We start from the raw sequence: 26,514 nt of genomic DNA on the forward strand, positions 1-26,514 counted from the left end.
AGTTCTTGTAAATTCTTATTGTTCCAAAGGGGGGTATACTTAGTCAAACCACCCATTCCCTTCATGGCTTTAATAGAGCTCCAGACTCTTATTATTAATTTAACCGTGGGGGTTCTATGTATGAAAGAGTCCGCCTCCAATACCTCTATTACTGTCCTATGGGGGGCTCCCATAATCATCAATCCCCCACTATCAAATCCCCCGAGAACCGAGCTTCTCCCCAGGTGTTGCAATTGGGCAGCTAAAAAATAACTTCGCAAGTGCGGTACCGCCAAACCCCCTTCCCGTGAGGGGAGTTGTAGGGTTTGTAAACTTATTCTAGAGGGTCCCCCTTTCCATATAAGGTCTCTAAATATTGTATCTATTTTATTAAACCATTTCCTACTTATCCATACTGGCGAATTTTTCATCACATACAGTAATTGGGGGAGCCACAGCATTTTGATCAGATTACATCTCCCTGCTATTGATAATGGGAGGCCCTTCCATATTTCAATCTTGCTTTTAAATTTCATCAACAAGGGGACTAAGTTGTTATTTAAATAGTTCTCTGGGTCCTTCGTTATTTTAATACCCAAATATTTAGTTGTCTCTGCTACTTCCATCTGGACACTATTTAAAGGGGCGCCCTCTCCAACGGGGTCCAATGGTAACAGCACTGATTTTTCCCAATTTATGGACAATCCCGAGATTTTTTCAAACCTCGAGAAGATGTCCATCACTTGTCTCCGGGATCCCTCTATATCACCCAAAAATATGAGGACATCAACCGCATATAATGCGATCCGCTCTTCTCCACCTTCCCTCCGGAACCCTTCCATTATTCTGTTTTGTCTTACTGTTGTGGCTAGTGGCTCCATGGCCAAGGCAAAGATCATGGGGGACAAAGGGCATCCCTGCCTTGAGCCTCTCTCCAGCTTAAACCCAGTCGAGTAGTCGTTGTTAATTCTTACTTTCGCATTTGGTTCATTATATAATACTTTTACCCAGTTAATGAATGAAGGGCCAAAGCCAAACTCATTTAATACCCTTCATATGTATTCCCATTCTATGCTGTCAAATGCTTTTACCACATCTAACAGCATAACTGCCCTAGAGCCCATATTCTCTGTGGGAATCTGTAAGTTCAAAAGGACTCTCCTGATGTTCATACTGGTTGTTCTATGAGGTATGAATCCCGTCTGGTCCGGATGAACTATTTTATGGATTACTTTCTTTATTCTGGCAGCTAAGACTTTTGCTAAGATCTTAACGTCTGTACAGAGTAACGATATGGGCCTGTAAGACCCAGGTTCCAGGGGGTCTTTCCCCTCTTTGTGAAGTACAATAATTGTGGCTTCAGTCATTGATGTGGGTAGACTCCCTTTTTCCTTCGCCCAGTTAAATACCTTAAGAAGTTCCTGAAGTAATACTTCCCCATACTGTTTATATATCTCGACTGGGAGCCCATCGGGGCCGGGGGATTTATGATTAACCATTTCTGTTACCGCCATTTTGATTTCCTCTATTGTAATCGGTCTCTCCAATTCCTCTCTATCTGTCCCCTCCAACGTCGGGATGTCGATATTATTGAAGAAATTATCCATTTCCTCCCCTCCCATGATCCCCCGGGATTTGTATAATCCCTTATAATATTCTTTAAACGTCTCAGTAATAACCTCTATCTGAGATGAAATCTCACCTCCCGAAGTCCTAATAGCTGGGACCATGGATGGGGGGGAACTGTTCTTAACAATATGAGCCAGTATCTTCCCTACTTTTTCCCCTTCCCCATACATAACTTGTTTCTGAAACAACCTTTTATTTTCTACCTTCCTGATTAATATATCTTTATATCTTTGTTGTTTGTTCTCCCACACTCTCTGTTTTTCAGGGGAAGGTTCTTCGGTATATTCCCTTTCAGCTTCAGCTAGCTCCGTCCTAAACCGTTCCTCCCAGTCCCGTGATGATTTTTTAATTTTTGACACCTTCTGTATGAGTGAACCCCTCAAGTATGCCTTCAGAGCATCCCACATCACCCCCATTGATGTAGTACCCTCATTAAATCTTATGAATTCCTTCAACTCAGCCACTATCACATCCTGACCCTCTATTACTTCCAGCCAGGCAGGATTCATCTTCCAAGATCTACATGCTTTCTTATATCCTGGGTTTACCGAAATTGTAAGTAGGGAATGGTCCGATACTCCTCTAGGTTGATAGACTACTTCTTTTATTACTTGTGATGCTAGCCCGTTACCTAAAACCAGATCTATCCTCGATAGTGTAGCACAGGAGCTCGAATAACATGAGAACTGTAAAGCCCTCGGGTTCCGTGCTCTCCATATATCGGACAGCCCTGCCTCTTGAAGAAATTGTCTCATCCGGTATTCCTGTTTTCCATGACTTTGTTTCCCCAGGGGGAGTCTATCTACTTTCCTGTCCAATACTACATTGAAGTCCCCAACCACTATAACAGGTAGCTCAGGCTTATCTATTATAAATTCCAGTAGGCTGTGCATAGCGTCTAATTTAAAAGGAGGGGGGGATGTATATATTAGCCAGTACACATTCTAGGTTCTCTATTATACAGTGCAAATACACATACCGCCCTTCTTCATCTACTTTGCACTGTCTGCAAGCGAACGCTACCCTACTGCCAATTAAAATCGATACTCCCCTTGAATAGGATGTATACATGGAGTGAAACTGGTGTTGATATCTTCTATTCCTTATATTATTTTTAGTATCTTTTATTAGGTGTGTCTCTTGCAGACAGGCTATTCCAACTTTAAATGTGTCTAAAACATCGAATACTGCTGCTCTTTTTACAGAGGAACCCAACCCCCGGACGTTCCATGACCCAATATTCAGAACCATGGTATTATTGTTTGTGGTCAGCCATCCCTATGATAGGCGGGAGAGAGAGAGAAGAAAAAACAAAAAAAAAAAAACCCCTCCTTTACTAACGAGTGCCAATTCCCCTTGTGTTCCTGAACTACTAAAGTGCTCAATTCTATTAATAAAAGGGGTTTCTCCCCTTCACTCAAGTATTTTACTTTAATAACTTCAAACCCTTGGATTTTACTCATATTTCACACTCCTAACGTGACTCCTTGTGTTCCTGAACTACTAAAGTGCTCAACTCTATTAATAAAAGGGGTTTCTCCCCTTCACTCAAGTATTTTACTTTAATAACTTCAAACCCTTGGATTTTACTCATATTTCACACTCCTAACGTGACTATTGTAACTATTTTTATATTTACTTGTGCGCCATGTGTTACCCTGTAAGGGAATATACTATTTAATATACAAACACGTCTCCTTACGATCCTGTGATTCAACCATATCCTTTTCTGTGTTTTCTTGCTTCTATAACCTTTACCCCCCTCTCTCCACCCCCCTTCCCCCCCTCTCCCCCCTCCACTCCATTCTCGGTCCCTTTTGAAGGCTTTTTTAATGACCGTCTCATGCTCCTCCCCCATTACCAAACTTATTCTCCCCACTCCCACACTCCTCCCACCCCCCACCCATCCCCCCCTCCCTTCACTCAAATACAAACTTATTCCTTCTTCTACCCATCTGTGTGAATCCCCCCCCCCCCTCTATACTAGATAAATCAATTTTATTTTACATTCAATCCCCAGCTATATAAATCCTCTCTAATTCAGCCCCTATTTATTTCGGCGACAACTGGTCTTTCTTTCCCTCTAGCCATACTCGCGCCCTCTCTGGGGACTCAAAAATCTGACTTCTACCAAGTGCATTTACCCGGAGCCTAGCAGGATAGAGGAGAGCATATGTAATATCAAACATTTGAAGGCTACGCTTGATTTCTAGGAATTCTGCTCTGCGCTTCTGTAGTTCGGGCGAAAAATCGGGATACATTGATATCCTAGCACCCTCAAAGGATAGGTTCCCCCTCTCCCTGGCCCTTCGGAGAAGGGTCACCTTGTCCTTGTAGTTCAGGAATTTCAATAACAGGGCTCTTGGGGGTCTTCCCTGAGGGGGGGCCTAAATGGAACTCTATGCGCTCTTTCAATAGAGAACTGCTGTGAAAATGTCTCTCTACCAAAAGTTTCGATCAACCATTTTTCCAAGAATCCCATTGGATCTGCTCCCTCACTCTTCTCAGGGAACCCTACTATCCTCACGTTGTCCCTACGAAGCCTGTTTTCCATTTCGTCAAATTTTTCCATGAGTCTATTTATCTGTTCTTTCTGTGCCTTCAGCTCTTGTTTCATTGGGTTCAAGTCATCCTCCATCAGACTTATCCTTCCTTCCATTTCTGTCACTCTTTCTGCCATTTTCTTAAGATCATGGCACACACGGGATAGTTCTTCCTTGATATCTTTCATTTGATCTGACATTTCACCCAGGGATTGTTTACAAGCGTTAATTGCTGAAAGGATTTCTTTAAGGGATGGCTCTCCTTCTGTTATATGGGTCTGGACCCCAACTGTTTCTATAGTTTTCCCCCCTGCTCCTTTAATTGGGGGGTTCTTTGTTGTAATGCCACTTGTAAAAATATTCGGATGTCCCTGGCTCTTCCTGTCTGTCGCTGTCTTACTCTGTGCCTGCTGCCCCCCTTTCGTTGGAGTGTGGTCAATTGCATTAACCATTCTTTCCAATTTTGCGGTTGCTGCAACCGCTGTTGCCGTTGCCCCCGCCACCGTTGACGACACTCCCTTGTCTTTTTCCTTCTCTTTCGCTGAGCGTAGAGATTGAGTCCCCATAATTTCCGTGTTGGTGTGCTCATCTCCCTTCCTTCTTGCCGACATTTTAACCCTCTACTCACTGCTATTTAAATTATTTGTCGTGTTATAACAGTGTATAGGTAGACCAAATAACCAGCAAGGGGAAATCAGGTAAGGAGGGAGGTACTTTAGAGATTCAAGTGTCCATATATCCCGTCAACTAATGGCATACTCATATACACTTCCCAGTATGGTATTATATGGTATATTATGTTAAAGTCCCGTATTCAAAATCTCCAACAGGTCCTATTAGGTTTCCTCCCAATGTGAGGGTATGAAGTTATTTTCTTATCACAAGTAGTTGTACATTCCTTCACCTTATATCACAGTTTAATTTTCATTTCATTTCCCCCCTCATACAACTCACCACCCAGGAAGACGAGCACTGCTTCAAAAGTTCAGGGGTCTAGGATTCCCCAGTCACTCCGGTGCCCACGCTCGGCGTTCACTCTGCCTGCTCCCAGCGGACCTCTTCTACTGACACCCCGACGTCAGCTCCTGTTGGAGGTTGAGAGTGCCTTCCCCCGTGTTCCTGCGAGAGCGGGTCGCGGCTTGGATCCTGGGAGCCGCTCTGATCCGAATACTTCCGACGGCTCCCGATGATGACCGAAGGTGACCGAAGGAGGGGGGGAGAGACAGCGTCCCGTCACGGCTTCTGGAGAGGGACAACTCCACTCAGCTGGGATCCCAGAGCAGCGGGCGCACAGGACCGACGCCGGCGCCGGCCAAACAGCAGACCAAGCAGCAGGTATTCGGCGCTGGGAATACAACCAGACAATTAGCTATTCCTGGGGACACGCAGCCATAGAGAGGGGAGAGGAGAGCTCACACGCTCGCACGCTCGCTCCTCACAAACTCACTCCTCCATCCATATTCCGGTCACCCCCTTCCCTTTTTCTGTTCTTTGTTTACCTGCCTGTTAACGGCCAGTAAAGCAACAGATCAGACCAATCTGTATTTGATTGGCTGCATTGGAGGCCAGAGGAGAGATCTGGGATCTAACAGACCCAAGATCTCTCCAAAAAGAGGACCTTTCACACCCCATGCTATTACAAGGGATGTTGTTCATTCTTTGTAAGAGCAATAAAGTTGATAATGAAAAGTAAGAAAGTTACAGTGCTAAAAAAAAAAAAAAAAGTAAAAAAAAAAAAAATAAATAAAATAGTGAAAAAAAAAAAAAGATTTAAAGCGCCCTCGTTCCCCTGTACTCACGCAAAAATGCAAGAGCACACGTAGGTCTCGCATGTATGTAAAAGCCATTTGCACCACACGTGAGGTATCACAACAAACGTCAGAGTGAGAGCAATCATTTTAGTGCCAGACCTCCTGTGACACTCTAAACTGGTAACCTGTAAAGGCTTTTAAAGCGTTGCCGATGGAGATTTTTAGAGACCGTAATTTGGCACCATTCCACGGGTGGACATAATTTTAAAGCATGACATGTTTGGTATCTATGCAGTTCAAAAAGAAATGGCAGCATACCACGGCTGGTCCTGAGTCCTTTAAATAAATGTCTCCAAACGTGACACAAAAAGGACACCGAAGGCTGCTAATGGTTGACGCGTTTTACACAAATACTGTGCGTAATCATAAGGTTATTGGGTACATTTACAGATATTTTTAAAAAAGGACTCGGAGCCAGCCAGGGTGTGCAGCCATTTCTTCTTGAATTGCATATATTACGAAGGTGGACTCATGTGTGGAGTCTATCAGGCAAATCCATCTCACCTGGTGCGGCGCATCTTCCATTTTCCATCTCTGGTATCCATGTAGTCGGCGTAACATCCACTTTTTTATTGTCCCAAACAATTGGGTAATATATTGTGTTTTTGTGTATTAAAATTCATTAAAGTGTATTTTTTCCCAAAAATGTGTGTTTGCAAAAACCGCTGCGCAAATATCGTGTGACATAAAAATATGCCTCTCATTTTATTCTCTAGGGCCTCTGCTTAAAGCAGACCTTCAGTCATTTTTTTCAAATTTTACATCTATTAAATCTTCTGCCCTTGTTATTTTAACTTTGGATAGTAAATAGTCTTTTTTTTTTCTGCCAGTAAAAAGCCTAGGCTTATGACATCATGCAAGAGAAAAAAGAAGAAAAACCGCGCAACGAAAATTAGTAAATGATATTGACCTTCTATGCTGCAGAGTCCTATATGTGACACAAACACACAAATTTGAATGGGAAAAGAAGTTGACTCGCGCTAAAACAAAAAAAACTAACACATGTATGGTTGCAAAGGTGCAAAGGTAAAAATTATGTGAACATATAATATAATGTGACAACACCAAATTAGGTTGATGAATGAAAACAACCTCCCCTTAAGTAAAAGATAAACAAAAATGGATTATAAAAATTATATATAAAAAAGTCCATGTACAAAAATTATATATAAAAGTCCATATACAAGAAGCCCCAAAAAAGTGCAGTAATGTGCAAAAAAAATTTAATTGAATGAAATCCCAGATGTGTGGGTCCACCACCATAGATGAAGTGCCTGGCCGCTTACCAGAACCCCATGACCCCCCATTACAGAGGGTCTAACTGGGCATTGTAGTCTTGTTGCTTCGGGCAACCCAGGAATCAGGATGGAACCGAAATGAAACCTCAGAAGCTGTGGTGCGAATGGATCCACAGGGAAAGATAAAGCCCAGCCCTCAATGGAATGTTAACATCATGTGGGAAAAACAGAAGAAGGCTCCCATAGTGTAAAATCCAATGGTATTTATTTGAAAAAATGTAATAAACACTCACATATAGAAAAACAATTCGTCCTCTGATGAAAAGACAGTCTGTGACACCGGCCGGATGATCACAGGCCACCCGACCTGCTGGAGTGACAACGACAGAGGGAGGTGATGCGATGACACCGCTCAGCCCTATGCTGCGTTTCGCAAAAATTTGCATCTTCCAGGGGCACGGGCGGTGCATCGCGTCACCCCCCTTAAATAACAATGCTAAAAATAAGAGCCTCGCTCTGGGTACGGACCGGACCGGACGTCCGCATTCGCCTGGAGTGCAGATGATTAGACACAGGGGCGCTTACGCACCCTGCGTCACCGCTCCCGTCACGTGATGCGACGTCAGATCAGGGCGGAAGAAAAACCGAGCGAGAGATGAAATAAAACAAAAAGAGCCAATGCGCTTGCGCGCCCAGAGTCCCAAATCGCGTCACATGACGCTACATCAGACACAGGGCTGGATAGCTTCCCGGCGCATGGGCAACAGAAGTGGACCTAGGAGGGGGATGGACGAAAAAAGAGGAAAACAAAACCTCCCCACACAAACCTCAAGTCCGCGCCTCACTGAAATGAGAAACTATACAATCCAAACAAGGGAACATAGGTCCATCACACCGGCATGTGTCCGCACCGAGGCGGACAGTCAACATCCTAACTGCACCATGTTGTGGAGGATCTCGGTGGTGGCACACTTAGAGAGAAATTAAAAAATTAGGCCTCTGGGGACATGAGAACAAGAAAGCCTCTAGTGGCCAGCATAAATATTGCATACAAAAAGTATTATATCTGTAAAATAGATAAATGCATGTATGAAATAAAAACATTTTTTTAGGAAAAATGGATTTATAAAAATAAGATTATGAATTGGATGGGAGTATAAATCCGTGGACCAATATGTGCTAAAAATGAATAAAAAATGAATAAGAAAAGCTCCAACTGGGCCAACCACAAAAACTGTGTAGAAGTCTGCGCCCACAGACTATAAAATTAAAAATAGTTGTGTTGGTGCATACTATCAACACACTATGTTTAAAAAAAATTATAATAAAATTACGTCCGGTGTCCCGGTTGTATGAACCCAGAGCGATGACTTTAACACTGAATGCATGTGTACAGCATAATGATATTACATGATCAAAAGTATGCATAACATTGCACATTGAAGTGCAGGGGGGGGGGGGGGGGAGGGGGGCAAAAAGAACCCGCAGAAGTTAAGCATTATTGATGAAGGCATTAACGTCTGTATCGACGTTCATGCCGAATGGCACATAAGTTTTGACTTTGTATATCCAGGACATCTCTAACTTAGAGATCTCCCTGATGTGAACTGCCTCGCCAGTGGGGTTTATACTTGTCAATCCCTACAAAAAGTGTTTTAGAGGGGTCTCTACTGTGGACCTGATCATAATGCCTGGAGACAGGGTGTTTATCATAACCTCTTCTTATATTCCCTATGTGTTCATTTAGGCGAACACGTAGGGCCCTTTTGGTCCTCTCTATATACTGGAGCCCACAGGGACATTGTAGGAGATAGACCACCCCTTTGGAACCACACGTAATAAATGGTTCAATGTCATGTGAGCACCCTGTGCTGGTAGATGTGAATGTCGTAGTGCGTCTAGATCTATTGATGTTAAGAGAGCACACTTGACATTTCCCACACTTATAAAAACCCGTCAGATTTTGAAGAAAAGATCTGGATCCTTGTGGGGGATCTTGGACTGTAGGTGCTATTCTACTTCCCAAGGAAGTGGCTCCCCTAAATATCACTCTGGGGTTAGGTGGTAGAATGGTCTTGAGAGCTGTGTCGCTGCCAAGAACATGCCAGTGCTTGCGTATTAATTGTTTAATCGCACGATGTTGCACCGAAAAAGTGGTGACAAATGGTACGGTGTCTGAAACCTCCATCCTGGGTCTAGATGCATCAGACAAAAGGTCAGCTCTATCCCTATCCCTAGCTGATTTCGCAGCCTGAGAGAGGGAGAGCCGATCGTATCCCTTTTCCAAGAATCTTTTTGTCAGAATGGATGCTTGGTAATCGAAGGTAGCTATATCTGAGCAATTGCGTTTGAGGCGCAAAAATTGCCCCAGGGGGATGGCTTTGATCCAAGGTTCGTGGTGACAACTGTCCACAGGAATGTAGGCATTTCTGTCAGTTGTCTTGAAAAAAGTAGATGTTACAAACTGTCCATCCACAATTTGGATCTTCAAGTCCAGGAAGTGAATGGTATCCTGGCTGGCCTCAAAATTAAATCTAATACCCCTGTTGTTGGTGTTAAGGATGTTCATGAAATCGTGAAGATCAGCCTCACATCCATCCCATAGGAGGAGGACGTCATCAATATATCTAGCCCACAGGAGCACCTCAGGTCTCCTGGGGGCGTCGACGACGTCCTCCTCCCACTTGGCCATGAAGATATTGGCCAAGCTAGGGGCATACTTGGCCCCCATAGCTACTCCACGGTCCTGCCGATAAAACTGGTGCTCAAACCAGAAGTAGCTGTGGCTGGCGGCATATTGCAAAAGTTCCATGATGAATTGGGTTTGTGTAGATGGTAAACCAGAGTCCCGATTTAGGAACACTTCAACAGCCTGTAGACCCAATTGGTGGGGGATGATGGTATAAAGGGATGAAACATCCGCAGTTACCATCCACAGGCCCTCCTTGGGGGTGATATTAGAGAGTGTATTAATCACCTGTTTGGTATCCTTAATGTATGATGGTATCCGTCCTACCAACGGTTGTAAAAAATAATCAATGTATTTGCCCACCCGGGACGTGATAGAATCAATCCCACTGACTATGGGACGTCCCGGGGGGGCAAACCAAATCTTTATGGATCTTCGGGAGGTAGTAAATGACTGGGGTTCGGGGGGCAATCGGAACCAGAAATCGTCTTTCTTTGTCATTCAAAATACCTCTCCGAAGTCCCCTATCGACAATAGATTCCAGTTCCTTTTTGTATTTATTCAAAGGGTCTCTGTTCAGCACTGTATATGTATCAGTATCATCCACGATACGATGCATTTCTTTATAATAATCGTGGCGATCCAACACCACAATCCCCCCGCCCTTGTCTGCTGGCCTAATGACCAGGGATTTATTATTGCAAAGGGATTCCAATCCAACCTGGAGATCCCTATGCAATTTTACTTTCCTAACCTTGATCTGCTCAAGGTCCTGTAGGACTACATCCCTAAAGACACGGATGGCTGGAGCAAGGGAACCCGGGGATTGAAAAGGGAAGCATTTGATAAATTCGTGTGTTGGAATTGGCTGACCATGCTATCTGCCCTATTGATGGGGTTAGACAGCATGTACCGCTTGATGTTTAATCTACGTGTAAATTTGTGCACATCCATGTAGGTTTGAAATTTACTTAAATTCCTAGGTGGGGCAAACTTCAAACCTTTATCTAGAAGTTGCTTCTCAGCATCGGTGAGTATTTGTTTGGACAGATTGAAAATGCCTGAACCTAGGTTCTTCTTCTTTTTGAGTGTCTGGACTCGCCTCCCCCCTCTGGTTCCTCTTTTCGTTCCCCGGGACGTTTGGATGGTCGGGCGTCCCTGGGAAAACCCCAGTGTTGGTTATTGTTCCCTCCTGGTGGACCATAGGGATGGGAAGGGCCAGAATGAGTATAATCCCGTTGGGAATTCATAGAGTATTGAGTGCCCTGATTCCTTTCGGGGTAAGGATCAAGGATCCAGATCTTTTCTTCAAAATCTGACGGGTTTTTATAAGTGTGGGAAATGTCAAGTGTGCTCTCTTAACATCAATAGATCTAGACGCACTACGACATTCACATCTACCAGCACAGGGTGCTCACATGACATTGAACCATTTATTACATGTGGTTCCGAAGGGGTGGTCTATCTCCTACAATGTCCCTGTGGGCTCCAGTATATAGGGAGGACCAAAAGGGCCCTACGTGTTCGCCTAAATGAACACATAGGGAATATAAGAAGAGGTTATGATAAACACCCTGTCTCCAGGCATTATGATCAGGTCCACAGTAGAGACCCCTCTAAAACACTTTTTGTAGGGATTGACAAGTATAAACCCCACTGGCGAGGCAGTTCACTCATCAGGGCGATCTCTAAGTTAGAGATGTCCTGGATATACAAAGTCAAAAGTTATGTGCCATTCGGCATGAACGTCGATACAGACGTTAATGCCTTCATCAATAATGCTTTACTTCTGCGGGTTCTTTTTGCCCCCCTTCCCCCCCCCCCCTCCCTGCACTTCAATGTGCAATGTTATGCATACTTTTGATCATGTAATATCATTATACTGTACACATGCATTCAGTGTTAAAGTCATCGCTCGGGGTTCATACAACCGGGACACCGGACGTAATTTTATTATAATTTTTTTTAAACATAGTGTGTTGATAGTATGCACCAACACAACTAATTTTAATTTTATAGTCTGTGGGCGCAGACTTCTACACAGTTTTTGTGGTTGGCCCAGTTGGAGCTTTTCTTATTCATTTTTTATTCATTTTTAGCACATATTGGTCCACGGATTTATACTCCCATCCAATTCATAATCTTATTTTTATAAATCCATTTTTCCTAAAAAAATGTTTTTATTTCATACATGCATTTATCTATTTTACAGCTATAATACTTTTTGTATGCAATATTTATGCTGGCCACTAGAGGCTCTCTTGTTCTCATGTCCCCAGAGGCCTAATTTCTTAATTTCTCTCTAAGTGTGCCACCACCGAGATCCTCCACAACATGGTGCAGTTAGGATGTTGACTGTCCGCCTCGGTGCGGACACATGCCGGTGTGGTGGACCTATGTTCCCTTGTTTGGGTTGTATAGTTTCTCATTTCAGTGAGGCGCGGACTTGAGGTTTGTGTGGGGAGGTTTTGTTTTCCTCTTTTTTCGTCCATCCCCCTCCTAGGTCCACTTCTGTTGCCCATGCGCCGGGAAGCTATCCAGCCCTGTGTCTGATGTAGCGTCATGTGACGCGATTTGGGACTCCGGGCGCGCAGGCCCATTGGCTCTTTTTGTTTTATTTCATCTCTCGCTCGGTTTTTCTTCCGCCCTGATCTGACGTCGCATCACGTGACGGGAGCGGTGACGCAGGGTGCGCAAAATTTTTGCGAAACGCAGCGTAGGGCTGAGCGGTGTCATCGCATCACCTCCCTCTGTCGTTGTCACTCCAGCAGGACGGGCGGCCTGTGATCATCCGGCCGGTGTCATCAGAGGACGAATTGTTTTTCTATATGTGAGTGTTTATTACATTTTTCAAATAAATACCATTGGATTTTACACTATGGGAGCCTTCTTCTGTTTTTCCCACATGATGTTAACATTCCATCGAGGGCTGGGCTTTATCTTTCCCTGTGGATCCATTCGCACCACAGCTTCTGAGGTTTCATTTCGGTTCCACCCTGATTCCTGGGTTGCCCGAAGCAACAAGACTACAATGCCCAGTTAGACCCTCTGTAACGGGGGGTCATGGGGTTCCGGTAAGCGGCCAGGCACTTCATCTATGGTGGTGGACCCACACATCTGGGATTTCATTCAATTAAATTTTTTTTGCACATTACTGCACTTTTTTGGGGCTTCTTGTATATGGACTTTTATATATAATTTTTGTACATGGACTTTTTTATATATAATTTTTATAATCCATTTTTGTTTATCTTTTACTTAAGGGGAGGTTGTTTTCATTCATCAACCTAATTTGGTGTTGTCACATTATATTTTATGACATCATGCGCAAAATACTGTGCCTCTATCCTTGTCCAGATGTACTACCGGTGGCAACCTACCTCCAATAACACCTGGTCCACTATGGAGTTTTCCCTTCTAGATGCATATCGGCCAATCACAGGCCTTCCTCATCTACTGAGGAAGGCCTGTGATTGGCCGATATGCGCCTAGAAGGGAAGTGCTGATAGTAACGTCCAGCCAGGCACTGTGTATGTGGACACGGCGGTGCTACTCTGGAGCTTTATATGTGATTTTAAAAGTTTTTATCTTGTAAGTGTAACTTGTCTGTTTGGGGGCTTTGAATAAATTTGTATACGGAGAACACTATGGTCTCTATACTTATTATTTACATGTCCTGAACTCATGGAATCTTGAGCCAAGCTGGGAGGTGATTTGTTTCTTTGGATATTAATGAGCTGAGTTACCATTAAGAAAAGAGCCATCTGGATTACCCACCATTGACTGGGAGAGCAAAGAGCTTGTGGGGAGATCCGCATATGAGTTTTGAGTCCTCTGGGAGGTGAGCGCGCATTTTTACTGGTGGTGGTGTGCACTCCTTTTGAGGACAAACAATCACTGTGGTGGAATTGTGTGAATACACTGATCACAAGAAGAGTTTTTCATGTTTTATTTCTTCATTTTTTCATTTTATGGACTATTCATTTATATGTAGGATTTATTTATTTTAGAGATTTGCACTTTATATTTATATATATTTTTACACATAGCGCTACATTTATTTATTTACTGTTATTCTTACCTGCTCTGTGCAGTTGGTTTTGCACAGAGCAGCCCCGATCCTTCTCTTCTCGGGTCCCTCTTCGATGCTCCTGGCCCCTCCTTCCTGTTGAGTGCCCCCACAGCCAGCAGCTTTCTATGGGGGCACCTGAGTCGAGTCACAGCTCCCTGTGATAATTCAGACAAGGCGCCCTGACCCGGCCCAACCCCCCCTCTCTCCTGATTAGCTAGCTGACTTTGACTTGACAGCAGTGGGAGCCAATGGTGCGGCTGCTGTGTCTCAGCCAATCAGGAGGGAGAATCCCAGATGGCTGAGACAATCGTGGACATCGATGGATAGAGAGGGGGCTCAGGTAAGTATTAGGGGGGGCTGCTGCACACAGAAGGCTTTTTATCTTAATACATAGAATGCATTAGGATAAAAAACCTTCTGAGTTTACAACTCCTTTAACTGCTTGCGGACCATCCACTGTACATTTACTGTGGCAGGGCGGCTGCTCTGTGCCAGATCACTGACAATTTTCGGGTCTGGGGGCGGGCACGCGCCGCCGGCGACCCACTACCGCTGTGATTATACACAGCGGGAGCCCATTACCAGGTACCGTGGACTCAATGTCTGCCAGCGCCTGATGATTACACAGTACAGAGACAGAACAGCAATCTGTCTATATAAACAAGGCAGATTGTCATACTGTCAGAGGGGAAGGTATTGATCCTGTGTTTCTGCTAAACAGGAACTCGGATCTTTGCCCTCCCCTAGTCAAAGCACCTCCTACACAGTGAGTAAGCACAACTTAGGCATACATTTAACCCTTTGATTGCCCCTGATGTTAACCCCCTCCCTGCCAGTGTCTTTAGGACATGATTCAAAACCCAGACTGTTCGGGTGAATCCCAGACAGGTGGCAACCCTAATCACTGTATTGGTGTCACTGGTCCCCAAAAAGTGTCACTTATTGTCTGATATGTCCGCCACAATGTCGCAGTCCCGCTATAAGTCGCTGATCACAGCCATTACTAGTGAAAAAAAAATTCCATAAATCTATCCCATAGTTTCTGTAGACACTATAACTTTTGCGCTAATCAATCAATATACGCTTATTGGGATTTTTGTTACCAAAAATATGTAGCAGAATACATATTGGCTTAAACTGATGAAGAAATTAGATTTTTTTCCCATTTTTTTATTGGGCATGTTTTATAGCAGAAAGTAAGAAATATTGTTTTTTTTTTTTTTTGTTTATAGCGCAAAAAATAAAAACCGCATGTTATGTGAACAAGGCAGGTTGTTGTTCTGTCAGACAGGAAGGTGTTGATCCAGTGTTTCTGCTAAGCAGGAACATCAATCTTTACCTTCCCCTAATCAAAGCACCTCCTCCACAGTGAGTAAGCACAAAGGCATAAAATTTACCCTTTTTACCCCCGATGTTAACCCCTTCCCTGCCAATGTCATTAGTACAGTGACAGTGCTTATTTTTTAGCACTGATCACTGTATTAGTGTCACTGGTTCCCAAAAAAGTGTCAAAAAAGTCCCCTTTTTTCATTTTGTACATGTGCAGGATAGGGGTCACTGCTCCCAATTTTAAGCCTGGTTAGCACTTATTTACGCATGTACTAAACACAAAGCACTTGTTAAGGACTTCTAAGAGCCTCTATGCCCAGAGCCTAAAGGGATATTCCTCAGTTTTAATGTCCAATTTGTCCGCTGCAATATTGTAGTCCCACTATAAGTCGCTGATTACCGCCATTACTAGTGAAAAAAAATTAAACCAAAGCTTGTAGACGCTATAACTTTTGCGTAAACCAATCAATATACGCTTATTGGGATTTTTTTTACCAAAAATATGTAGCAGAATACATATTGGCCTAAGTTAATGAAGAAATTATATCTCACATTTTTTTTATGTTTTATAGCACAAAGTAAAATATATTGTTTTTTTTCTTGAAAATTGTCGTTCTTTTTTTGTTTATAGTGCAAAAAATAAAAACCGCAGAGGTGATCAAATACCACCAAAAGTAAGCTCTATTTGTGACATGAAAAGGCTTTTTACCGCAAAAGGATACGTTCACCTTAAAGAAAAAAAAATGCACATGTTTTTGCAGGTAAAAAATGTGCATTTGTTTTTTTAACTTGGAGCCTGGAAAGCATTGGACCCGTGATCAGCAGATTGCAGGTGCCATGCATGACTCCTGCAGACTTCTCAGTGTATCTGTCTGTTCGTACCTCATACGGGCAGACAGATACACACTGACAGATAGAATGAATGAACTACCAGAGCGATCAACAGTGCCATGGTAGTTGATTGAAACTACAAGCTGAGAGCCGCAAAGGCTGTACTGTAGTTTCCCATTCACAGAGGACTATCAATGAATGACGTGGCCAGGCAGGCTGAGCCCCGCAGCTGCTGGAACATGTGACATGTTCCAAAAGGTGAACTTATTCTTTAAAGCAGTGAATGCATTAAGGTGAAAAACCTTTTACCATTTACAATCAATTTAACTATTTCCTGTGAAGACTGGAAGTTCAGGAAAGCAGCACAGAGAGCAGGAGCTAGCAGCACTGAAAGTTGTAAATCGTGCTGGGGTAAGAATTTGAACAAATAGTTTCATGGGGAATATTCATTTAATTGTGCGTTAAACTAAAAAACACAGAGGGTTTCATACTATTTCAAATAGATGTATCCCCTTTCAAGAGATTGTCCATCTCCTTTACCTTAATTCGGATATTAGGTGCGTACACAAGATATCGACCGCAGCACCTAGGTCCTAAACAGCTGGACTCCCACCAGGAAACTACATCAACACGTTTCATCTCGACACCACATGCTTCATCAGGATATGCATTCTTCATGTGCTGAACATTCATTTAAACTGGTGAGATTAACCCAGTCTTATCCACAATTGGAAATCCTCCTAAAGGGGCAAAATCCTTCTATTGGTTTCACCAAATGTTTTGGATAGGCGTAAAGGATTAAAAAATAAAGAGGGAGATCGCATGACGGCAGTCTCTTTGCTCATGAGGAATTGCTGGTACCACATCCTCTATTAAACAGACACTGAAAAAACAAATCCCTAACAAGAAAAACTACATAGGATTTTAAAGGTACCAGACCATGATTATAAAAAAAATAAAAAATAAAATCAGTATATTGGGAACCAGCCCCTCTGTCAGGTCCCTTGCGGTCCAAGGGACTAGGAATACCCGTGGAGGTTGTGGACCCAACGGCTGACTGCTGAGGGTTGAGGGTCGCAGCCACACAGGGTCGCAGCCATGGTCCTGGACAGGGAGTTAGGGTGTAAGATTCCCCAGGGAGCGGGGTCTAAGCGCCAGCAGGTTTTCACCAGAGCTTCTGATGGTGAGGATGGACTACTCTGCAGCTCACTCCAGGTCGCGGCCCCTAGGGTCCCCCAGCTCACGCTCACAGCTGGCTCTGGAGGATGGAGAGGAAACAGCAGCACAGGGCAATGAGGAATGGTTGGTAGGCATGCCAAGGTCAGGGCGACAAGCAGACAGGGATGGTCAAGACAAGCAAAAGGTTGGGATAACAGGCAGGCAGGGATGATCAGGAGAAAGCCAAGTCCATACACGGAACAAAGAGCACACAGCACGAATGACACAGGACACAAACAAATTGCCGATCAACACAAATGTTGATCGGCAAGGCTTGCAGTGCACAGGTTAATATAATGTTTCCTGTTCGAGTCTGGGGTGGAGCCATGCTTGAGGGATGATTAAGCACACAGGTGAACAGCAATCGATCTCCAAGCTGAACTCAACAGGGAGACAGACATGAATATTACTGCAGATTCATGACACCCTCTTTTCTTCTCTTTCTTTCTGCTTTTGAGTAAGGTTTTTGTATTGCGTATTTTTTTTCTGTTCCTTCTTTAGGGAGTGTGTATCTTTTCTTTAGCAACATCTTTTGAGGTTACAATTTCTAGCAAAAATTGGGTCGTCCTTGTTCTCAGTGGTCACAGTCCTGCATATTGTGTACAAGCTGCACATGGTTTGAGCATCTATTGAAGGTAGTATTTGATGTTTATGAATATATGTAATCGGAGGTTGTCATTCAATATTGTTCTATATGAGCCTGCTTGTTGCTCAGTTTGTTTTGTTTGTTTGCAATCTTAGATATTTATGCCAGTTCACCCTCAGGAACCGGGCTTTGTCTCGCAAAACTGGTTGGAGAAGTTTTTATGAATGATTCCCCTACGGACACCTAGGGTTGCTATTATTTCTAATTACTGGCAAAATATGTAACTGCAGCTCATGTAATTTGTTTTTTTTTTGTGTCAAGTTTCATCATTTTAACAATATTTTTAAGATTTTCATAAATAAATGTGATTTTTGTTATAATCATGGTGTGGCACCTTCAAAAGCCTATGTAGCTTTTTTGTTCGGGATTAGTTTTTTTCAGTATATGTTTTGGATACCTTGATGTTTGGGGTTTGGCACCTTTCGGGGGGAGGGGGGGAACGGGTACCTGTTTTTGACAGGTATTGTTCCCCACTTCCGAAGACGGCTCAGAAGTTTGGCCCCCCTCCTCCTTCCTCTGCTGCTAGGCCAATTGGAAAGCACAGTGCGCTTCGCACAAATGCAGTAAGGAACCGGCTGTGAAGCCGAAAGGCTTTACTGCCAGGTCCCTTACCAGGAATAGCGGCGGCTGCACCCGACAGCCGATCCGAAGATTGGATGGGGTGCCGACATTGCGGGCTCCCTGGACAGGTAAGTGTCCATATATTAAAAGTCAGCAGCTCTTTAAGGTCCTGCTTTAGAACTTGTGGTGCTATGGTAGCACATGTATATATCCAGAAGCATCCTTCTACAGAGAGAAAAAATGTGTGCATTGTGGGCAAGGAAGGGATAAATGCAAAGCAGCTTCATCCCTTAGATATTAGAAAAAAAACTAGTGGAAAAAATTGGAATGGGATTTTATAGGAGCAGACCTCTTAATCCATCTAGATGTTTCGTCACGAGGCATATATCCTTACTCTTTGGGGTTGATACTTTCCTCGTGGGTTTGAAGAAGTTTTTAACCTGTACTTGCTTTTTGTGCAACTATTGTATATGTTATCAGTGATTGTTGAACCTCACATTACATTTTTGTGTACACTTTATTAGTACCCTTTGCACATACTTCCTGATGAAGTCAGGATGGCGAAACATGTAGAAGACTATGTGTAAAGGATCATATTCAACTTTACGCCTATATACGCCTCATGATGATGCATCAAGATGGATTAAATTCTGTACACTACATTTTTCACTATCTATACCACTGTTTTATGGGATTTTAATGTGAATTGCAATAAAATTGTAATATTTTAACTGATGACTGATTCTTTGATGTCTTTGCACCTATAAAATCCCATTCCAAATGTTTTCATGAGTTTTTTCTACAGAGAGAATATGATCAAACTCGCCTATTCTAGGGCTAGTATGCAGCTGAAAAAAATGCTTTTTTTTGCATTTCAGGGAGTAATTTAAAGAAATGTGTTGCCACTTGAATCATGGAGCTACTTGTAAGATTCTCTCTTAAAGCGGACTTCCACTCATAATATAATGTTTACATCAATCAGCAGCTTTCTGCATGGACAACAACATTTGGGCCACTTTTTATATTTTTATTTACTCTGTGTGCATTGTTGCCATGGGGTCACTTTTAATCCGTCACTTCCGGGCAGGGGGCGATTTACGTCATATCCCGTGGAGCCTGTGCTCCTGGCAGATGTGTACCATCGTTTCCCAGGAGTGGGCAGCGCCGAAGGATAGCATTGCGTTCATTCAAAGCAGGAAATGTTGCGACCAAAGGTGGATTACACTGTCAGCGCTACGCCCGGCTTACAATGCGCAAGATCAGGAGGTGCATGCTGGGTAGCCAGCATGCACCTTATCCTGGAAGAGAGTCCTAGTGGGCTTTACATGCCCACAATCAAGATCAAATTGCTCAGAAAGACAAAAATAAGGTAAGTAAATTATAAAAAAAATTTACTGGGAACAGGATTAAAATATATACATGCGTTAATCTATATTATCGCATACAAGCAGAGGGGATGCCGGAAAAAAAAAATATGTGGGTGAAACTCCGCTTTAAATGCTCATCCATGTAGGTGTTAGCCTCCTCTTTTACACTTTCCTATATGAATTAACTTACAGAAACAAATCAGCTGTCAAATAATTTTACATGGCTGACAATTCAAGAATGTATGGCTTTGCTGTTATTACAACATATATATTTGATGTACATCATCTAATCCTACATTCTGCAACTGAACAAAAACCCTCTGGATTATCCTCTCGTCAATTTGCATGTAAATTACTTTCAAATGTACAAGCAGAGACTGGCACAGTGAATGACAGGGCTTAATTAAAATATGTTTCTACCTGGCACTCCAAACCCACTCCTTATTAATGATGAATTGTGACACTTAACAAAAAAAATCAACTTATTCACAGCAAATGTCTTTTTAAAAGCTCCTTCAAATGATATTTAATGTTGGAGTGTGCTTTAAGGATGACTAACTATTATCAAAGATTCAGGAAGTTGGCAATAAATGGCCACTAGGGAACCCAAATTACCTGCAAATGTTCAATCCCTCAGAAACTGGTGGAGATATTGGGACCAAGCTGACGTAATTCTAAAAAAAGAATGCTAAATTAACTTGTTCTTTGAGAGAAGATTGGTCATATCTGTAACATACTTAAGATGGTAGATGGCAGTGGATCCCTACCATCCTATAATGTGGAGATAGTGTAAGTTGTCTGGACATGGAGTTAGGTGCTTCTGCACACAAGGGTTTCCATGTTTGTCTTGGGCTATGGTAGAAATGGGTGAATCTAGCAATAAAGCATATCAAAGTCAAACGCTATACATAAAACCAACGCGTTTGAAGGTCTAAGCCCTGTCCTCCTTATCATGGCTGGTAACTATGTAAACAGGTTTGTGGACTTATGAGTGAAAAAGTTCTTAGGTATAGTGTTGGTTGGCACAAGCTTGCCAGCAGCTGGTTGTAGTAGCCTACCAAACGCTGTCCCAATCAACAATGCTCTCCCTCCCTGAGCTGAGTTGTTGTATGGAGCGGTGTTCAGGGGAGCTAAAAGAAGCAAAAAAGTCCCATATTTATTACTTTATATGTAGCCTGACTGCATTACAGTAATAAATCTAGAGGGTTCCATTGGCCTTTAATCTGGAAATATGGGCAAAATCAGAAATTACATATATGGATGCAGTCTGTAAACACCATTGACACAGCAGATTTTGGTTTTCTGAGTCCCCCCTGTAACAGTGTCATATGTTGTCCTAAATAATTATTTGTAAAACAAGGATTCCTAAAACGGCCCCCCAGGATGTAATACAGACCGCTCAGGCTGTAATATTCTTTACATTCTAGGAGTATTCTTGAGTCCTTTTTTGAATGTCCATGCTGTATGTATTTAATAACTGTTGTTTCCGAACTCAATTTTACAACAGTTATTATGTTGGGACCTCTGAGTTTCTTATTATTCAACCTTTTATTTTTGAGCAACCGGCCCTGTACCGAGGCTTGGTTATGTGCCAGCAAAATATCAGATAGTGTGAAAAAAGTGCAGCGCTACAACTACATATGTACTCCAGGAATGAACTGGGTAATGGGTGAACATGCACAACAATCAATTGTGCAATAAAGTGTCAAATGAAGACATACACTAATCAATAAATCCAGTGCTAGTATATGGTACCTCTATCCAATGACACCTTAGAGATCAAGTGATTAAGTACCAACCAAGTATGAAAAAATCCAATATATGTGTAAACAATATACCAGTGAATTATTTGTGAATAATTAAACCAACCTCAACGCATATTATCACAATATAAAGTCCATCAATGATGAATGTCATGAAGAACTCTTCCGCATGAGTATCAAATAAATCCCAAAAGCACAGATGGTGATGTTCTCGCACTCTTAAAACACCCAGGACTGTGCTTCCACCCCTGAGGGAGAGGGGCAGGTACTCTTACCATAGGGCATGGACGCACATGCCAGCGGCGGTGAGTCAAACAAGCATACAGTATATGGACAATCAGGTCCCAGGTCACGATCTCCAAAGATGGAAAGGTACGGACACACGCTCTCAGCGATGGGATGAACAGACCAAACAAAAGAATTCATAAAATTTGCGCAATGTGCATAGCTTCAGCAGACAAAGACCCATCTTTGTCTGCTGAAGCTATACACATCGCGCCAATTTTATGAATTCTTTTGTGATCACATTTTAATGTACACATCTTAAATGATGAAGGCATGAATGCAGCCCTCCCATTGCCATGAATGCAGCACCCCCATTTGCCATGAATGCAGCACCCCCTTTGCCATGAATGCAGCACCCCCTTTGCCATGAATGCAGCACCCCCTTTGCCATGAATGCAGCACCCCCATTGCCATGAATGCAGCCCCACCATTGCCATGAATGCAGCACCCCCATTGCCATAAATGCAGACTCACCATTGCCATCAGTGCAGCCTGATCCATGCCCATCTGCAGCCTCGGAGATGACAGGGAGGGGGGCGGGACGAGCACCAACAGATTACATACAGGAGAAACTTGGCGGCCTCTTTTTTACAAAGTCCCGCCTCCTATGATGGACAGAACAGTCTTTCTGTCCATCATCCAATGGCAGGGCAGGAGACAGGACTTCCTATTACAGAGGCCGCCATGTAAACAGGAAATTCTCCTGTATGTACGGCACTTGTCCCAACCCCTTCCTGTCCCCTCCGAGGCAGCCAGAATATATATCTTTTGTGGCCCGGCGCTCGGAGATTCGTTGCAGGCCACAAAAGATCTATATGTCCAAATTACCAGGTGGGCCAATCGAAACCGGAAAGCCTTGCAGTAGAAAAAGAAGTGCACCAGTGATATCCACCTATTTTTTGGCTATGCCTTACATGACTTCTCTTTAATTAGGGGGTCATGTCCATCTGGTAACCACTTTGGGTGAAGGATGCAGATACATTTTGTCACTATTTGGAGAAGCTGTCTTCTTTCATCACATTTAAGGATTGCTGTTTTCACTTTGTTGAGGACTTTAAGACCCCTTTCACACCGAGGGCGTTTTGCAGGCGCTATAGCGTTAAAAATAGCGCCTGCAATCCACCCTCAAACAGCTGTAGCATTGTCTCCAGTGTGAAAGCCCAAGGGCTTTCACACCGGAGCGCTGCGCTGGCAGGACGTCAGGAAAAGTCCTGCCAGCAGCTTCTTTGGAGCGGTGAGTTTACTGCTCCTCCACCGCTGCTCCCCATTGAAATCAATGGGGCAGCGCTGGGATACTGCCTGCAAAACGCAGCTAATGCGGCACATTGTGGGCGGTTTTAACCCTTTCTCGGCCGCTAGCGGGGGTAAAAGCGCCCCGCTAGCGGCCGAAATGCGCCGCTAATCCGACGGTAAAATGCCGTTAAAAATAGCTGCGTTTTACCGCCGACGCTATGGGCGGCTCGGTGTGAAAGGGCTATTACACTGAAACATAGAAAAGTGACGGCAGAAAAAGACTGAGTAGTCCATCGAGTCTGCCCATTTTGTTTTTTCATTTTTTTCATTAACCTCATTGTCTGACTATAGATTTATGTTTTTTCCAAGCATGTTTGAAGCCGTTTAGTGTTGACTGTCTCACTACCTCTATTGGTAGTTTATTCCAATTATCAACCAAAAAAAGTTAATTTTGACCTCAAACTAACTCCAGTTAGTTTGAGGTCATGTTCCCGTGTTCTTGATTTTGGTTTTATATTGAAAAGACCACCTTTCCCACTTTTTAGGAGTAATCTTATAAATACAAACTTTTTTATATATACAGTATCTCACAAAAGTGAGTACACCCCTCACATTTTTGTAAGTATTTTATTATACCTTTTCATGTCACAACACTGAAGAAATGACACTTTGCTACAATGTAAAGTAGTGAGTGTACAGCTTGTATAACAGTGTACATTTGCTGTCCCCTCAAAATAACTCAACACACAGCCATTAATGTCTAAACCGCTGGCAACAAAAGTGAGTACACCCCTGAGTGAAAATGTGCAAATTGAGCCCAAAGTGTCAATATTTTGTGTGGCCACCATTATTTTCCAGCCCTGCCTTATCCCTCTTGGGCATGGAGTTCACCAGAGCTTCACAGGTTGCCAACTTGCCACTGGAGTCCTCTTCCACTCCTCCATGACGAAATCACAGAGCTGGTGGATTTTAGAGACCTTAAGCTCCTCCACCTTCCATTTGAGGATGCCCCACAGATGCTCAATAGAGTTTAGGTCTGGAGACATGCTGGGAAAGTCCATCACCTTTACCTTCAACTTCTTTAGCAAGGCAGTGGTCATCTTGGAGGTGTGTTTGGGGTCGTAACCATGTTGGGATACTGCCCTGCGGCTCAGTCTCCGAAGAGAGGGGATCATGCTCTGCTTCAGTATGTCACAGTACATATTGGCATTCATAGTTCCCTCAATGAACTGTATCTCCCCAGTGCTGGCAGGACTCACGCAGCCCCAGACCATGACACTCCCACATTTATTTATTCTTAACTTTGTTTATACCTTTTTGTAGAGGCTGTATATGTAGGGCAACACTTTGAATGTATATCTTTGTATGTAGGGTGCTATCCGTTATTGTATTTGCAGCGATTCCTCTTTTATTTGATTCTTTATATTATTACTGTGTAATATTCAACTTCAATCTGGAGTGGTTATTCATCACTACATTTATACTGTATTAAAACAAAGTGTAGTGCTGAGGTTAGCAGGCTAGCACAATTCTTGGAGTCAGCAAAGGACTACCCTGGGCCTTAAGGCATATGAAAAACTTACGTGCAAAAAGCACAACATACAGCACTGGAGTGAAGTGGGGTGACTGGGAGCCGAGCATGAACTTGAGCTTTAATACACAATTTAGTTTACTGTATGCAAGTACAACACTTAGAAATTTGCAGTAATCAGCACTTGCCTTTGTCAATTATGCTTAGCCTAATGTAATTGTTGCAGGACATATAATTACTTATATAATAGTGCCCTTTCTGTGGTCATGCCCCACTACTCTTAATTATAAATATAAAAAAATGTAAATTATCAACAAGATGTGGGAAACCAGAAGATCAGCAGAATTTCCCCTGACATTGCCAGTGTATGTACTGTAAATGTCAGCAGTAAATTACTCAATGACACATTAAAGTGACGGTTTATGACAGTTAGATATAGACAGCATTGTGTTCTGGATGTCCTCTAGCACAACATGCATGCTACCTCATAGCAAAACACAATAGAAGAATGTGTTCTCTTTTCTTTTGAAAATGTTAAGAAAATTATAAAAGAAAGCATTGCATTTCTGAGATTTTTGTCAGTAATTTAGCTATAGATGAGTAATATACAGTAACTGTGAACTCTGCTAATGCATTTACCTGAGGCATCACTGAGAATGCAGCTTTTCCATTTTAAGGGGACTAGTAAAATCACTTTTATGCAGCCTATCCATCCCCTAGAGACCAGAAGCATCATTGAGAGTATAGCCTATCCATTTACAGGAAATTGATGACATTATTGAGACTGCAGCCTATCCGTTTACAGGAAATTGGTGACATCACTGAGAATGCAGCCTATCCATTTACAGAAAATTAATGACATTATTGAGAATGCAGCCTATCCATTTACAGGAAATTGGTGACATCACTGAGAATGCAGCCTATCCGTTTACAGGAAATTGGTGACATCACTGAGAATGCAGCCTATCCATTTGCAGGAAATTGATGACATTATCGAGACTGCAGCCTATCCGTTTACAGGAAATTGGTGACATCACTGACAATGCAGCCTATCCATTTACAGGAAATTGGCGACATCACTGAGAATGCAGCCTATCCGTTCACAGGAAATTGGTGACATCACTGAGAATGCAGCCTATCCGTTTACTATAAAACGGTGACATCAGTATGAATACAGCCAGTACATTCAGTAGAGACTGGTGGACACAGAGAAAGCAGGTTATCCATTGACCTGAAATCAGTGACATTATTGAGAATGCAGTTTATCCAATCACAGGAGACTGGTGACATCACGGAGGATGCAGCCTATCCATTCAATAGAGCAGTGTTTCTCATTTTTTTTTCAGTCAAGACACCTTTTAAAAGTCTGCACAATCTCAAGGCACTCATTGTAAAAATATAAAATATAAAAAAACTAAACTAATAATTTTTCATAGTGCAGCAGAATCCACACACATAGGATGCCCCAAATTAGAGGTGATTTATTCTTACAAAGCAAATACATGTTTGCACACTGGTACCGACTCGTATTCCAGCATTTCTTGTCCCTCATATTCTATCTCACCTGCAGCTTACGTGATACAAATAGCTAAAACGATAATTGGTATCATGAAGCTGACTTTGCCAAACTGGTGTTGGAACTATGCATTCACCATGTAATGTGAGGTCAATCAACCACAGCTCAAGAAACCCCTACCAACCTCTGGAGGAACCCTAGGGTTTCAAAGAACCCTGGTTGAGAATAGCTGCATTAGAGACTGGTGACATATTTAAGAACACAGCCAATACA

At 42.8% G+C, this 26,514-nt stretch overlaps 1 protein-coding gene across 1 annotated transcript in view; it reads right to left on the reverse strand.

Moving 5' to 3' along the window:
- LOC141144172 (probable acyl-CoA dehydrogenase 6) overlaps positions 1-26,514 on the reverse strand; it is a 196,573-nt gene that overhangs the window by 56,676 nt on the left and 113,383 nt on the right. The gene's annotated exons all lie outside the window — the stretch shown is intronic.

Source organism: Aquarana catesbeiana, linkage group LG05 (genome assembly GCF_042186555.1).
Source record: "Aquarana catesbeiana isolate 2022-GZ linkage group LG05, ASM4218655v1, whole genome shotgun sequence".
In the NCBI taxonomy this organism is placed as follows: domain Eukaryota; kingdom Metazoa; phylum Chordata; class Amphibia; order Anura; family Ranidae; genus Aquarana; species Aquarana catesbeiana.